Below are 15,615 nucleotides of genomic sequence, written 5' to 3' on the forward strand. Positions count from 1 at the left end.
GGCGGAGCCGTCTCAAGGGGCTGTATGGCCGACTCCTGCTCCTATTTCTTACATTCTTATGTTCTTATGATCAGGACAGTTGCTGGAGGCTGGTATCTACATTATGCAAATTAGTGCCTACTGAGTCATGGCTGCACGACAGAAACCCTATTTCTTTTTCACAGAATTATAAGTTTACAAAAGGTGAAGCGAAGATTAATTGCGTTTTTATTCGATTCCCTGCCGGGTGCAATGAATGGTGGAAGAATTGGTCCGCGCTCAGCCTGTGTTAAAGGGGGCTCGCTGAGGGTGGAGTGCGGTGTTGCGGCAACCTTTCAGTAATACTATACTTTTAGGGATCATTTCTTTAGTTTTTGAACTTGAGAAATGTGTTCTGAAGTGTTTGGTCTCACTAACCACGAGGAGGAGATGTAGCTTTTCCTTCTGAGCGTGAAGCGGGTTGCAAGTGTTGTTTTATACCAGCGCTTGTGGCCATTGATGACCGTTCTCTTCTCTCAGTGTGCGAGAAATGGAAGAAGGAAATGCATTCTGAGTGGTTCGTGTTTCTACAGCTCAAAAGTAGCAATATTTATCCGCTAATTATTTTATATTTAAAGGTGCTTGTCTCCAGCGAGAGTGTAAGTCTTTGCCACCTCAGCCGAGCTCGTACTGCTATCTGTTGCTCTCCCCTCCTTTTTCGGTTTTGAACTCATCAGTCAGAGTTTGCACTGAACTGATGAGGCACAGTCGCTGAAATAACGTAGTTAATGGGGCACAAAATCTAGGCTTGCAGTACTGAGGGACTTGCATTACTGATTAAAACGTTGCTCCGCCTGCCATCTCAGGTGGATGTCAAAGATCGCATGACGCTATTTCGAAGAACTTGAGGGGAGTTCTCCGAGGTGTCCTGGTCAATATTTACCCCTTAACCAACATCACTAATACAGATTATCTGCCCAATACACCATTACGGTTTGTGGGACCTTGCTGTGAGCAAATTGGCTGCGGCGGTTCCTACATTACAACAGTGGCTACAGTTCAAAAATGCTTTGGGCCATCCTGCGGTAATGCAAGGCGCTATATAAATGCGAGTTCTTTCTTTAGTAGCAGGAGGATTGGTGAATGGGACATCGTGTGAGTTAGGATACGGGCAGCAGAGTTTTGATATGCTGAAGATTATGGAGGGTGCATGATGAGAGGGCGGCCAGGAGAGCCTTGGAATTGTCGAGTTTGGCGGTAACAAAAGCATGGATGAGGGTTTCATTCGCAGATGGGCTGAGGCAGAGACGGGCGATATTACGGAGGTGGAAGTAGACAGTTTTGGTGATGGAGAGAATCTGGGATCGGAAGCTTAGTTCTGGGTCAAAAAGGACACCGAGTCTGCGAACAGTCTGGTTTCGTCTGAGACATTGGTCAGGGAGGGGGAGGGAGTTTATAGCAGGCACCGAAAATAGTGGCTTTTGTCTTCCCAATATTTAATTGGAGGAAATTTCTGCTCATCCACTATTTGATATCAGACAAGCAGTGTGACGAATCAAAGGTAATGGAGGGGTGGAGAGAGGTGGTGGTGAGGTCGAGCTGAGTGCCGGCATCGTACATGTGGAATCCGACGAGTTTTTGGATGATGTAGCCAAGGTGCAGCATGCAGATGAGAAATAGGAGGGGGGCAAAGATAGATCCTTGGGGGAGTGGGAAGAGAAGCCATTGCACGTGATTCTCTGGTTACGACTGAATAGACACGAAATAAACCAGTTGAGGGCAGTCCCACCCAGCTGGACAATGGAGGAGAGGAGAGGTGACTGCACTTCAAAAAGTACTTCTTTGGCTGTAAAGAGATTTGGGAAGCCCTGAGGTAGTGAAAGGTGCGATATCAACTGCTAACCTGACAGGGGAGATCCCATTATGAGGAAGGCGCCAGATCAAGTGGAATCAGCTATTACCAGTTTAAGCTTTGCTGATGTAGAGGTGGATCCTCATGCTGGCCGGAGACAAATCTAACACCTTTCTCCAGTAAAGTGAAAACTAATTTGCAGCTGACATGGTGACAAGGGCTCCCCGAGCACCTGGGCCCAGGGTGTGAAATACCGTCAGGCTGACTGCGAGGGCGGGTGAAGGAACCTCGCCATGGCAACGAAATGTCTTCGTGCAGACGGTTCTTCTCGAAACCAGCGGTTTCAAGGTCGTCGATATCTTCTGCCTGCATGATGGGACGGCGGCCAGGCGAGCATTGGAATTGTCGAGTCTGGAGGTAACAAAAGCATGGATGAGGGTTTCCCGAGGAGCAGATACGTGGAAGTGACCTTTAGGGATGTTGCAGGATGGTAAAAGATGCCCCAGGCCTTCAATGAGAAGGGGAAGGAAGGGGCGCTGTCATTTCTCACTGAGGAGCCTCTCTTCACACTCCCATTGGAGAAGGAACAGATGCTGACCCCCCTCAACGGAGGACAGGCCACCTTCCTCATCCCAAGGACCGTCGAGAAGTTCCAGGGATCGACACCAATGCAGAATCTGGACCGATGGTTAGAAATGGATGGTAACGTAGAACCTGGACTGGTGCAATTGGAAGACGTTCATGGTTGTCCTTTGTATTTTTAAAACGGCGTTCATAATTGCATCCATAAACGTGCGTAGTATTAAAGCGACTACGTGATGTGCTGTGACCCTGAACTACCTGTCCAGGTTCAAGAGGGACCTGCTGTTCCTGCAGGAGTGCGGGATCCTGCACCTCAGCAACTATCGGCAGTGGTCACGTATGTGGACCCAGTAGCAATCGAACTAGTCGGGAATCAACGATAGTCAATCCTCGGGCCTGGGGATTCTGTTCTGAGGAGACCATTTCACCATCACCGAAGTTAACGAGGTGGTGGGTGGCCGCCTGCTCGAAGCAGACATTCTGGACAAGAACGCCCCGCTCCGACTGCGGCCAACATAAAAGGGAATCCAAACCTCTTCTGCAAACATGTAAACAGTAAACGGGTATTAAGCGGAGAAGTGGGGCCGATTAGGGAGCATAAAGGAGATCGACTCATGGAGGCAGGGGTCATGGCTGAGGTACTAAATGAGTACTTTGCAACGGTCTTTACGAATGAAGAAGATGCTGCCAGAATCTCAGTAAAGGAAGATATAGTTGAGATACTGGATGGGATAAATATTGATAAAGAAGAGGTACTTGAAACGCTAGCTGTACTTAAAGTAGATAAGTCACTCGGTCCGGATGGGATGCATCCTAGGTTGCTGAGGGAATTAACTGTGGAAATTGTGGAGGTACTGGCCATAATCTTCCAAACATCCGTAGATACGGGGCTGGTGCCAGAGTACTGGAGAATTGGAAATATTGCACCTTTATTCAAAAAAGGATGTAAGGATAAAGCAGCAACTATAGTCCAGTCAGTTTAACCTCGTGGTGGGGAAACTTTTAGAAACGATAATCCGGGACAGAATTAACAGTCACTTGAACGAGTGTGGATTGATTAGTGAAAGCCAGCACGGAATTGTTAAAGGCAAAATCGTGATTAACTAACCTGTTGGTGTTTTTTGATAAGGTAACAGAGAGGGTAGATGAGAGAACATAGGAACATAGGAACAGGAGTAGGCCATTCAGCCCCTCGAGCCCGCTACGCCATTTCATAAGATCATGGCTGCTCTGTGATCAAACTCCATATACCTGCCTTTGGCCCATATCACTTAATACCTTTGGTTGGCAAAACGTTATCTATCTCAGATTTAAAATTAGCAATTGAGCTAGCATCAATTGCCGTTTGCAGAAGAGATTCCAAACATCTACCACCCTTTGTGTGTAGAAGTGTTTTCTAATCTAACTCCTGAAAAGTCTGGCTCTAATTTTTATACTGTGCCCCCTAGTCCTAGAATCCCCAACCAGCGTAAATAGTTTCTCTCTATCCACCCTATCTGCAATGCAGGGCAATGGAGTTGATATGGTGTATATGGACTTTCAAAAGGCGTTCAATAAAGTATCACATGATAGGCTTGTCATCAAGATTGCGGCCCATGGAATAAAGGGAGCAGTAGCAACATGGATACAGAATTGGCTGAGTGACAGGAAACATGGAGTAGTGGTGAACGGTTGTTTCTCGGACCGGTGGGAGGTGTACAATGGTTTTCTCCAGGGGTCGGCGTTGGGACCACTGTTTTTCTTGATATATATTAATGACTTGGACTTGGGTGTACAGGGCACAATTTCAAAATTTGCAGAAGACACGAAATTTGGAAGTGTAGTGAACAGTGACGAGGATAGTGTAGACTTCAAGAGGGTATAGACAGGCTGGTGGTATGGGCGGACACGTGGCAGATGAAATTGAACGCCGAACAATGGGAAGTGATATATTTCAGTTGGAAGAACGAGAAGAGGCAATATAAACTAGGGGTCGTAACTCTAGAAGGGGTACAGGAATAGAGAGATCTGGGGTTATATGTACACAAATCGTTGAAGGTGGCAGGGCAAGTTGCGAAAGCGGTTAAAAAGCATACGAGATCAAGTGCTTTACAAATAGAGGCATAAAGTACAAAAGTAGGGAAGTCCTGATGAACCTTTATAAAATACTAGTTCGGGCACAACTGGAATATTGTGTCCAGTTCTGGACACCGCAGTTCAGAAAAGATGTGAAGGCCTTACAGAGGTTGTAGAAGAGATCTATTAGAATGATTCCAGGGTTGAGGGTTTTTAGTTACTGGACAGACTGGAGAAGCTGGGTTTGTTCTCCTTGGAACAGAGGAGGTTGCAATGAAATTTGATAGAGGTGTTCAAAATCATGAAGGGTCTAGACAGAGTAGATAGAGAGAAACTGTTCCCATTGGCAGAAGAGTCAAGAACCAGAGGACATAGATTTAAGTGATTGGCAAAAGAACCAAATGTGATAGGAGGAAAAACGATTCCACACGAGACTGGTTAGGATCTGGAATGCTCTGCCGAGAGGGTGGTGGAGGCAGATTAAATCATGGGCCTTCAAAAGGGAACTGGATAAATACTTAGAATCATAGAATCATAGAATCATAGAAGTTACAACATGGAAACAGGCCCTTCGGCCCAACATGTCCATGTCGCCCAGTTTATACCACGAAGCTAGTCCCAATTGCCTGCACTTGGCCCATATCCCTCGATACCCATCTTCCCCATGTAACTGTCCAAATGCTTTTTAAAAGACAAAATTGTACCCGCCTCTACTACTGCCTCTGGCAGCTCGTTCCAGACACTCACCACCCTTTGAGTGAAAAAATTGCCCCTCTGGACCCTTTTGTATCTCTCCCCTCTCACCTTAAATCTATGTCCCCTCGTTATAGACTTCCCGACCTTTGGGAAAAGATTTTGAATATCGACCTTATCTATGCCCCTCATTATTTTATAGACTTCTATAAGATCACCCCTTAACCTCCTACTCTCCAGGGAATAAAGTCCCAGTCTGTCTAACCTCTCCCTGTAAGTCAAACCATCAAGTCCCGGTAGCATCCTAGTAAATCTTTTCTGCACTCTTTCTAGTTTAATAATATCCTTTCTATAATAGGGTGACCAGAACTGTACACAGTACTCCAAGTGTGGCCTCACCAATGCCCTGTACAACTTCAACAAGACATCCCAACTCCTGCATTCAATGTTCTGACCAATGAAACCAAGCATGCTGAATGCCTTCTTCACCACCCTATCCACCTGTGACTCCACTTTCAAGGAGCTATGAATCTGTACTCCTAGATCTCTTTGTTCTATAACTCTCCCCAACGCCCTACCATTAACGGAGTAGGTCCTGGCCCGATTCGATCTACCAAAATGCATCACCTCACATTTATCTAAATTAAACTCCATCTGCCATTCATCGGCCCACTGGCCCAATTTATCAAGATCGCGTTGCAATCCTAGATAACCTTCTTCACTGTCCACAATGCCACCAATCTTGGTGTCATCTGCAAACTTACTAACCATGCCTCCTAAATTCTCATCCAAATCATTAATATAAATAACAAATAACAGCGGACCCAGCACCGATCCCTGAGGCACACCGCTGGACACAGGCATCCAGTTTGAAAAACAACCCTCTACAACCACCCTCTGTCTTCTGTCGTCAAGCCAATGTTGTATCCAATTGGCTACCTCACCTTGGATCCCATGAGATTTAACCTTATGTAACAACCTACCATGCGGTACCTTGTCAAATGCTTTGCTGAAGTCCATGTAGACCACGTCTACTGCACAGCCCTCATCTATCTTCTTGGTTACCCCTTCAAAAAACTCAATCAAATTCGTGAGACATGATTTTCCTCTCACAAAACCATGCTGACTGTTCCTAATTAGTCCCTGCCTCTCCAAATGCCTGTAGATTCTGTCCCTCAGAATACCCTCTAACAACTTACCCACTACAGATGTCAGGCTCACTGGTCTGTAGTTCCCAGGCTTTTCCCTGCCGCCCTTCTTAAACAAAGGCACAACATTTGCTACCCTCCAATCTTCAGGCACCTCACCTGTAGCGGTGGATGATTCAAATATCTCTGCTAGGGGACCCGCAATTTCCTCCCTAACCTCCCATAACGTCCTGGGATACATTTCATCAGGTCCCGGAGATTTATCTACCTTGATGCGCGTTAAGACTTCCAGCACCTCCCTCTCTGTAATATGTACACTCCTCAAGACATCACTATTTATTTCCCCAAGTACCCTAACATCCATGCCTTTCTCAACCGTAAATACCGATGTGAAATATTCATTCAGGATCTCACCCATCTCTTGTGGTTCCGCACATAGATGACCTTGTTGATCCTTAAGAGGCCCTACTCTCTCCCTAGTTACCCTTTTGCCCTTTATGTATTTGTAGAAGCTCTTTGGATTCACCTTTGCCTGATCTGCCAAAGCAATCTCATATCCCCTTTTTGCCCTCCTGATTTCTCTCTTAACTCTACTCCGGCAATCTCTATACTCTTCAAGGGATCCACTTGATCCCAGCTGCCTATGCATGTCATATGCCTCCTTCTTATTTTTGACTAGTGCCTCAATCTCCCGAGTCATCCAAGGTTCCCTACTTCTACCAGCCTTGCCCTTCACTTTATAAGGAATGTGCTTACCCTGAACCCTGGTTAACACACGTTTGAAAGCCTCCCACTTACCAGACGTCCCTTTGCCTGCCAACAGACTCTCCCAATCAACTTCTGAAAGTTCCTGTCTAATACCATCAAAATTGGCCTTTCCCCAATTTAGAATTTTAACTTTTGGGCCAGACCTATCCTTCTCCATAGCTATCTTAAAACTAATGGAATTATGATCACTGGTCCCAAAGTGATCCCTCACTAACACTTCTGTCACCTGCCCTTCCTTATTTCCCAAGAGGAGGTCAAGTTTTGCCCCCTCTCTAGTCGGGCCATCCACATACTGAATGAGAAATTCCTCCTGAATACACTCAACAAATTTCTCTCCATCCAAGCCCCTAATGCTATGGCTGTCCCAGTCAATGTTGGGAAAGTTAAAGTCCCCTACTATTACCACCCTATTTTTCTTGCAGCTGTCTGTAATCTCCTTACATATTTGCTCCTCAATTTCCCGTTGACTATTTGGGGGTCTGTAGTACAATCCTATCAAAGTGATCTCTCCCTTCTTATTTTTCAGTTCTACCCATATGGACTCAGTGGGCGAACCCTCGGATATATCCCCTCTCACTACTGCCGTGATGTTCTCCCTAATCAAGAACGCAACTCCCCCTCCTCTCTTACCTCCTGCTCTATCTTTCCTATAGCATCTGTACCCTGGAACATTGAGCTGCCAGTCCTGCCCCTCCCTTAGCCATGTTTCAGTAATAGCTATAACATCCCAGTCCCATGTACCCATCCATGCCCTGAGTTCATCTGCCTTGCCCATCAGACTTCTTGCATTGAAATAAATGCAGTTTAATCTAGACTTCCCTTGGTCTTTGCCCTGCTTTCTCAGACCATCTGTCCGGTCATGTTCTGTACACTCTCCCTTACTGCCTTTTGTTTCTGTCACCACTTTATTTCCCACTGACTTCCTGCATCGCTTCCCATCCCCCTGCCACATTAGTTTAAACCCTCCCCAACAGCACTGGCAAACACTCCCCCTAGGACATTGGTTCCAGTCCTGCCCAGATGCAGACCGTCCAATTTGTACTGGTCCCACCTCCCCCAGAACCGGTTCCAATGGCCCAGGAATTTGAATCCCTCCAGCTTGCACCATCTCTCAAGCCACGTATTCATCTTAGCTATCCTGTCATTCCTACTCTGACTAACCCGTGGCACTGGTAGCAATCCTGAGATTACTACCTTTGAGGTCCTACTCTTTAGTTTAACTCCTAACTCCCGAAATTCAGCTTGTAGGACCTCATCCTGTTTTTTACCTATATCGTTGGTGCCTATATGCACCACGACAACTGGCTGTTCACCCTCCCCCTCCAGAATGTCCTGAAAGGAAGAAAAGATGCAGGGCTAAGGGGAAAGAGCGGGGGAGTGGGACTAGCTGGATTGCTCTTGCATAGAGCGCACGTGGACTCGATGCGCCGGATGTCCTCCTTCCGTGCTGTAACCTTTCTTTGATTCTATGATTCGAATGTATACGCCCCGAAGCTCAGGAACGAGATGCTGGAGGACTTCCAGCATCTCCCGATACTGTTGGCGACCGACTGTCCAGTCGTTCTCGCCGAAGACTTCAATGGCATCATCAATGTGGCTGGACGATCCAGCAGGGGCGGGGGAATAATGGACACCACGTCCAAACTCCTGATGGAAGCGGTGAAAGATGCAAAGATTCGCGACGTTTTCGGCAACCCTGACACCTGGTCAAGGCCGGGCGGGACATCCGTTCCATGATAGACTTCCTGTTTGTGTCCCCAACGCTCAAGGTCAGATCCACCGATGTCCAACCGGTGTTCCTCTCAGACCACTGCCTCCTACTGGCCGACTGCCAATCGCAGGAGGACGAGAGGGCGGGCAGGGGGAGATGGAAACTGAATGTGAGACTGTTGACCCTGGAGAACATGGAGGATCTAAAGAGGAATTATACAGGTTGGAGGACCGTGAAACCCCTCTTCGACTCCACGGTGCACTGGTGGGAAGCGATCAAGGCTCATATCAAGAGGTTCCTAGAAGTAAAGGGAGTTAGGGGTTATGGGAGCGGGGAGGAAATTGGACATGAATTTAGATTTGAGGTTAGGATCAGATCAGCCATGATCTTATTGAATGGCAGAGCAGGCTCGAGGGGCCGATTGGCCTACTCCTGCTCCTATTTCTTCTGTTCTTATGTTCTTATGTTCTTCATCCTCAAAGGTATACAGAAGGCGAGAGAGTGACAGAGGGAAGTGTCCCAGCTCCAGAAAAGCATGCAGGATCTGTTCCAGCTGCAGTCGATGCGGGTCGATGTTGTGGAGGATCTCAGAGAGATGAAGGGCCGGCAAGCCTCGCTCTTCAACTCCGAGGCCTCAAAGATCATCTTCCGGCCCAGAGTGCGCTCCGTGGAGCAGGGTGAGAAGTGCTCGCGCTTCTTCTTCCAGAATCTGCACAGAGAGACCGCTGAGATCAGCAACCTAAAGGAGGAAGAGAGCTTAGTGACGTCTTCACAGGCCGACATACTGAGGATCAGCAAATCCTTTTATGCCGGGCTGTACGACTCAAAGCCCAAAGACAGGCCTCCTAGTCCTTCCTGTCCTCCATCACGGAGGATTTAGAGGACAGTGAGCAGCAGGGCATGGATCGGCCACTGACATTGAACGAGCTGACAAAGGCCGCCTGGTCCTTCGAGAAGAGTAGAAGTCCCGGGAGTGATGTCTTACTGGTTGTGTTGCACGCGGCTCCGAAGGACTGGATAGGCCCAGACCTGCTGGAAGTGTGCGGGGGTTTGCTTCTGGCAGGCAGCATGTCAGAGTCCATGAGGAAAGGCATCATCACCCTCATCTACAAGCAGAAGGGGGAGAGGGGGGAAATCAGAAATTGGCGACCCATTTCCTTGCTAAATGTCGACTACAATATTCTGTCTAAGGTCATCGCCAATAGGCTCAAGTCTGCTCTGGAACTGGTGATCCGCCCGGATCAGACTTGTACTGTACCCGGCTGGAAGATCTCTGATAGCCTCGTGCTACTCAGGGATCACCCTGGACCAGGAGAAGGCATTTGACATTATATCCCACACGTGGGCGTGCTCTCCAAAATGTGTTTTGTGGATGAAATCCGCGATTGGATCTGGCTGCACTACGCTGAAATCCGGAGCACAGTCCTAACCAACGCGTAAGTGTCGGAGAGCCCTCCATCAGCTATGGAGTCAGGCAGGTCTGTCCTCTCTCCGCGGCCTTGATCGTATGTTGCATCGAGCAGTTTGCTGCGTTGATCAGATAGGATGCAGATATCAGTGGGTGACTACCCGAGGCAGCGGATGCTCTCAGGTTAAGGCCTCCCAATAAATTGACGACGTCACCGACGTTTGCTCCGATCAGCAGTAAGTTCACTGTCCTCAGCACCACCGTGAGCTTCCCTCGAGGCTGCGGCGGGCAGGAGATCGTCGTCCATCTCCTGTTGGGCTGCTCTTTGGTGCAGAAGGTGTGGAGACAGATGCGTTTGTATCTCTCCCGGTTCATCACCAACGCCTCAGTAACACAGGATGCTGTGCTCTACCGGCAGTTCCCCAGGACCCACACCAAGACAGATATCAACTGCTGCTGGAAGACAATCAACTCGGTGAAGGAGGCTCTTTGGTCCGCCCCAAACCTGGTGGTCTTCCAGCTGCTGGAGCTGTCCATGATCGAGTGTTGCCAACTGACATACTCCAAGGTCCAGGAGTACGTGCTGAGGGATATCATGAAGCGAGGTGCGGCCTGTGCAAAGGATCAATGGGGAAAGGCCACCGTGTAAGGCCATTTCACATTGTACATAATGTACAAAAAGAATAAATTCTTGGGGACAGATACACAAATCACTAAAAGTAGCGACACAAGTTATAAAAGGCAAATCAAGCATTGGGGTTCAATTCTAGAGGCATAGAATTGATAAGGAAAGCAGTTATGTTAAACTTGTGTGGAGCCTAGGTTAGGCCACTCTTGTAGTATTGCCCAGAGTTCTGGTCTCCATATTAATGAAATATATAAAGGCATTGGAGAGAGGGCAAAAAAGATTCGCAATGATGATTCCAGAACTGAGAGGATATCCTTACCAGGAAAGGCTGAACAGGCTGGATCTCTTTTCCGTAGCAAAGAGAAAACTGAGGGGTGATCTGATAAGGTCATTAAGATAATAATCAGGTTTGGTAGGGTAGACGTCGACAAAATGTTTCCACTTATGAGGGATTACAAGATTAGAGGTCATAAATATAAGATAGTCACTAATAAATCCAATAGGGAATTCAGGAGGAACTTCTTTACCAAAGAGTGGTAAGAATGTGGAACGCACTACCACAAGCAGTAGTTGCGGCAAATAACATAGAGGCATTTAAGGGGATGCTAGATAAGCACAAGATGGAGACAGGAATAGGGTATCCTGATAGGGTCAGATGAAGTGGGGAGGGAGGTGGCTCGTGTGCAGCAAAAAAGCTGGTATAAACCAGTTGGGCCGAATGGTCTGTTTCCGTGCTGGAGTTTCGATGTAAGTCAATGTACTATTTTGAGGGTGGTGGAAGAGCAGAGGGACCTGGTGGCGCATATTCACAAAACTTTGAAGGTGGCAGGGTAAGTTGATAAGGCGGTTTAGCTAGTGTAAGGGATACATGGGTTTGTAAATAGGGGCATTGAATACACAAATAGGGAAGTCATGTTAAACCTCTACAAAAGACTGGTTAGGCCTCAGCCGGACTATTGTGTACAACACTGGGCATCACACTTTAAGAAGGATAGAATCAGAGAATCATAGAATCATAGAAGTTACAACATGGAAACAGGCCCTTCGGCCCAACATGTCCATGTCGCCCAGTTTATACCACTAAGCTAGTCCCAATTGCCTGCACTTGGCCCATATCCCTCTATACCCATCTTACCCATGTAACTGTCCAAATGCTTTTTAAAAGACAAAATTGTACCCGCCTCTACTACTGCCTCTGGCAGCTCGTTCCAGACACTCACCACCCTTTGAGTGAAAAAATTGCCCCTCTGGACCCTTTTGTATCTCTCCCCTCTCACCTTAAATCTATGTCCCCTCGTTATAGACTTCCCGACCTTTGGGAAAAGATTTTGAATATCGACCTTATCTATGCCCCTCATTATTTTATAGACTTCTATAAGATCACCCCTTAACCTCCTACTCTCCAGGGAAAAAAGCCCCAGTCTGTCTAACCTCTCCCTGTAAGTCAAACCATCAAGTCCCGGTAGCATCCTCGTAAATCTTTTCTGCACTCTTTCTAGTTTAATAATATCCTTTCTATAATAGGGTGACCAGAACTGTACACAGTACTCCAAGTGTGGCCTCACCAATGCCCTGTACAACTTCAACAAGACATCCCAACTCCTGCATTCAATGTTCTGACCAATGAAACCAAGCATGCTGAATGCCTTCTTCACCACCCTATCCACCTGTGACTCCACTTTCAAGGAGCTATGAATCTGTACTCCCAGATCTCTTTGTTCTATAACTCTCCCCAACGCCCTACCATTAACGGAGTAGGTCCTGGCCCGATTCGATCTACCAAAATGCATAACCTCACATTTATCTAAATTAAACTCCATCTGCCATTCATCGGCCCACTGGCCCAATTTATCAAGATCCCGTTGCAATCCTAGATAACCTTCTTCGCTGTCCACAATGCCACCAATCTTGGTGTCATCTGCAAACTTACTAACCATGCCTCCTAAATTCTCATCCAAATCATTAATATAAATAACAAATAACAGCGGACCCAGCACCGATCCCTGAGGCACACCGATGGACACAGGCATCCAGTTTGAAAAACAACCCTCTACAACCACCCTCTGTCTTCTGTCGTCAAGCCAATTTTGTATTCAATTGGCTACCTCACCTTGGATCCCATGAGATTTAACCTTATGTAACAACCTACCATGCGGTACCTTGTCAAATGCTTTGCTGAAGTCCATGTAGACCACGTCTACTGCACAGCCCTCATCTATCTTCTTGGTTACCCCTTCAAAAAACTCAATCAAATTCGTGAGACATGATTTTCCTCTCACAAAACCATGCTGACTGTTCCTAATTAGTCCCTGCCTCTCCAAATGCCTGTAGATCCTGTCCCTCAGAATACCCTCTAACAACTTCCCCACTACAGATGTCAGGCTCACTGGTCTGTAGTTCCCAGGCTTTTCCCTGCCGCCCTTCTTAAACAAAGGCACAACATTTGCTACCCTCCAATCTTCAGGCACCTCACCTGTAGCGGTGGATGATTCAAATATCTCTGCTAGGGGACCCGCAATTTCCTCCCTAACCTCCCATAACGTCCTGGGATACATTTCATCAGGTCCCGGAGATTTATCTACCTTGATGCGCGTTAAGACGTCCAGCACCTCCCTCTCTGTAATATGTACACTCCTCAAGACATCACTATTTATTTCCCCAAGTTCCCTAACATCCATGCCTTTCTCAACCGTAAATACCGATGTGAAATATTCATTCAGGATCTCACCCATCTCTTGTGGTTCCGCACATAGATGGCCTTGTTGATCCTTAAGAGGCCCTACTCTCTCCCTAGTTACCCTTTTGCCCTTGTCAAGGTCTTGGAGAGGGTTCAGTGGAGACTTACCAGGGTAATACCAGGGATGAGTGACTTCATTTTTGAGGAGGGATTGGAGAAGGTGGGATTGTTCGCCTTAGATCAGAGAAGGTTAAGGTTAACCTCATAGAGGTGTTCACAATAATGACGGGTTTTTATAGAGCAAACAGGGGAAACTGTTTACTCTGGCAAGTGGATTGATAACCAGAGGTCATAGGTTTAAAATAATTGGCAAAGCAACTCGAGGGGAAATTAGGAGAATATTATTCACACAGGGTTGTTAAGCATTTCCTGAAAGGATGGGGTCCCTTTTAGAGGCTGCCTTCGTGTCAGAGATTCAAAATTCATATCTTAACTGGGAAACTGCAGGAATAAGATGAAACGGGTCTGCTTGTGTCCCTGGATTCAATGTATAATATGGAGAAATGTGTAAAATGTATAAATAAATCAGCAGGAGTGAACATGGTCAAGACAATTATCAGAAAACTGTAAATGGAGCCGCTCATTGTTGGACCAGTCCTTTCTGAGCACAGCTTTTAACTTTATTCCTGAGAGACGTCTCATTAAGACAAGGTTCTGAACTTTGAGAAGTTTGTGAGATATCCACGTCATCATTTACATTGGAGTCAAAGCTGCTGATATAATGTGTTTGTTCAAATGACTGTAACTAATAGCAATGATCAGGGGTATAACCGTGTCAGTGGAGATTTACCCCCTGTATAAATCAGGGATCGCTGTAATGAATCCACACAGACTGCTTGCCGGAGCTACGCTTTCCAGGCCAACAGAAGTCATTGCTTCTCACAGAAATGGGATATTCAGTAATGTATCAGATAGAATGTATTTATTATCCAGTTCTTGCAGCCGTTGGGGTTCCAGGTAAGCCATTATCTCAGCTCTTCGTGGTGTAAATCGATATTAACTCTGCTGCTGTACTTGGCACTATTTTTCTCCCATCGAGTATTACGCAGTGGACTGTTCTGTTTTCTCAGTTGATCGACTGTCCTAAGTCTCTTGTCTTTTTGTCTTGCAGCAGCTGCATTGTATGCGTTATGATCTTGTATATCTAACCTTGTCATTCTTACTGAAATATTCTCTGTACTGAATGTTTTGGAATCAGGTGTCTGGGCTAAGAGCTGGTATCAGACCATCAGGAGCTGTTAACAGTTTCATGTTGTGGAACTAACCTCTCCTGGAATATTTTTTTCATAAATGTGTTTTCAGTGATTGGTCATGAGACAGCTCAGGGTCTCGGTGTTACAAGGAGGCAGTGCAATGTCCTCTCTCCAAGATAACATGGTTGAGTTAAACAGGGATTTTAATGTATTTATTGGTTGTCACTGTTATGAAAGATTATTTCATTGTGTGTGTATCTGACGCCGCTTCAGATGTCTGGTTACTGAACTGAGTTTGATGCTGATTCTTTCAAATCTCATTCTCTGATTAACTGTGGATGAATTCACTGTAAAATGCAATATTTTGAGGTTATGTTGTATCAGTTTGCACTTTATCTGTTGGAATTATGAGCTCTTCTATTTATCTGTCGATGACAAGTAGCAGCGGTGATGTTGGTATTTTGTTAATTGAACAATGCCGCCATCTAACGGTGTACTTTATAATTACAGCAGAAGGAATTTCAATTATTATGAGGTGTGTCTGGAAGAGGGGTTCAATTCTGTTTATTCCATGCATTATAGATGAAGTGAACAGTGTAGGTGAACAGGTGGAGACTTGGATGATCTGTAGATACGTTAAACTATTCACAGTGGCTTCACAATTTAATAAACTGACATTAAGAATAGGATCGTTGGAACACGGGGCTGGTGAAGAGAAAGCAGGCGCAGAATGTTAGGATTTACTCGGATGTGAAAAGGCGCTTTGAGAAAGAGAGTAGAGAGAGTGCGGGGAGATAGAGAGGAGAGATAGAGAATGAAAACGAGATGGAGGGGGAGTAGGAACGAGAGAGAGACAGAGAGAAACAGAGAGAGCGGCAGCGT

The 15,615-nt window shown here is 46.3% G+C and overlaps 1 non-coding gene across 1 annotated transcript; it reads left to right on the forward strand.

Moving 5' to 3' along the window:
• The first annotated feature begins 319 nt into the window (after positions 1-319).
• LOC137316381 (small nucleolar RNA U3) lies at positions 320-537 on the forward strand. Its single transcript, XR_010961544.1, has one exon. It is a non-coding gene; the product is annotated as a small nucleolar RNA U3 (small nucleolar RNA).
• The last annotated feature ends 15,078 nt before the right edge of the window (positions 538-15,615 follow it).

This window comes from Heptranchias perlo, unplaced genomic scaffold, assembly GCF_035084215.1.
Source record: "Heptranchias perlo isolate sHepPer1 unplaced genomic scaffold, sHepPer1.hap1 HAP1_SCAFFOLD_59, whole genome shotgun sequence".
NCBI lineage: Eukaryota > Metazoa > Chordata > Chondrichthyes > Hexanchiformes > Hexanchidae > Heptranchias > Heptranchias perlo.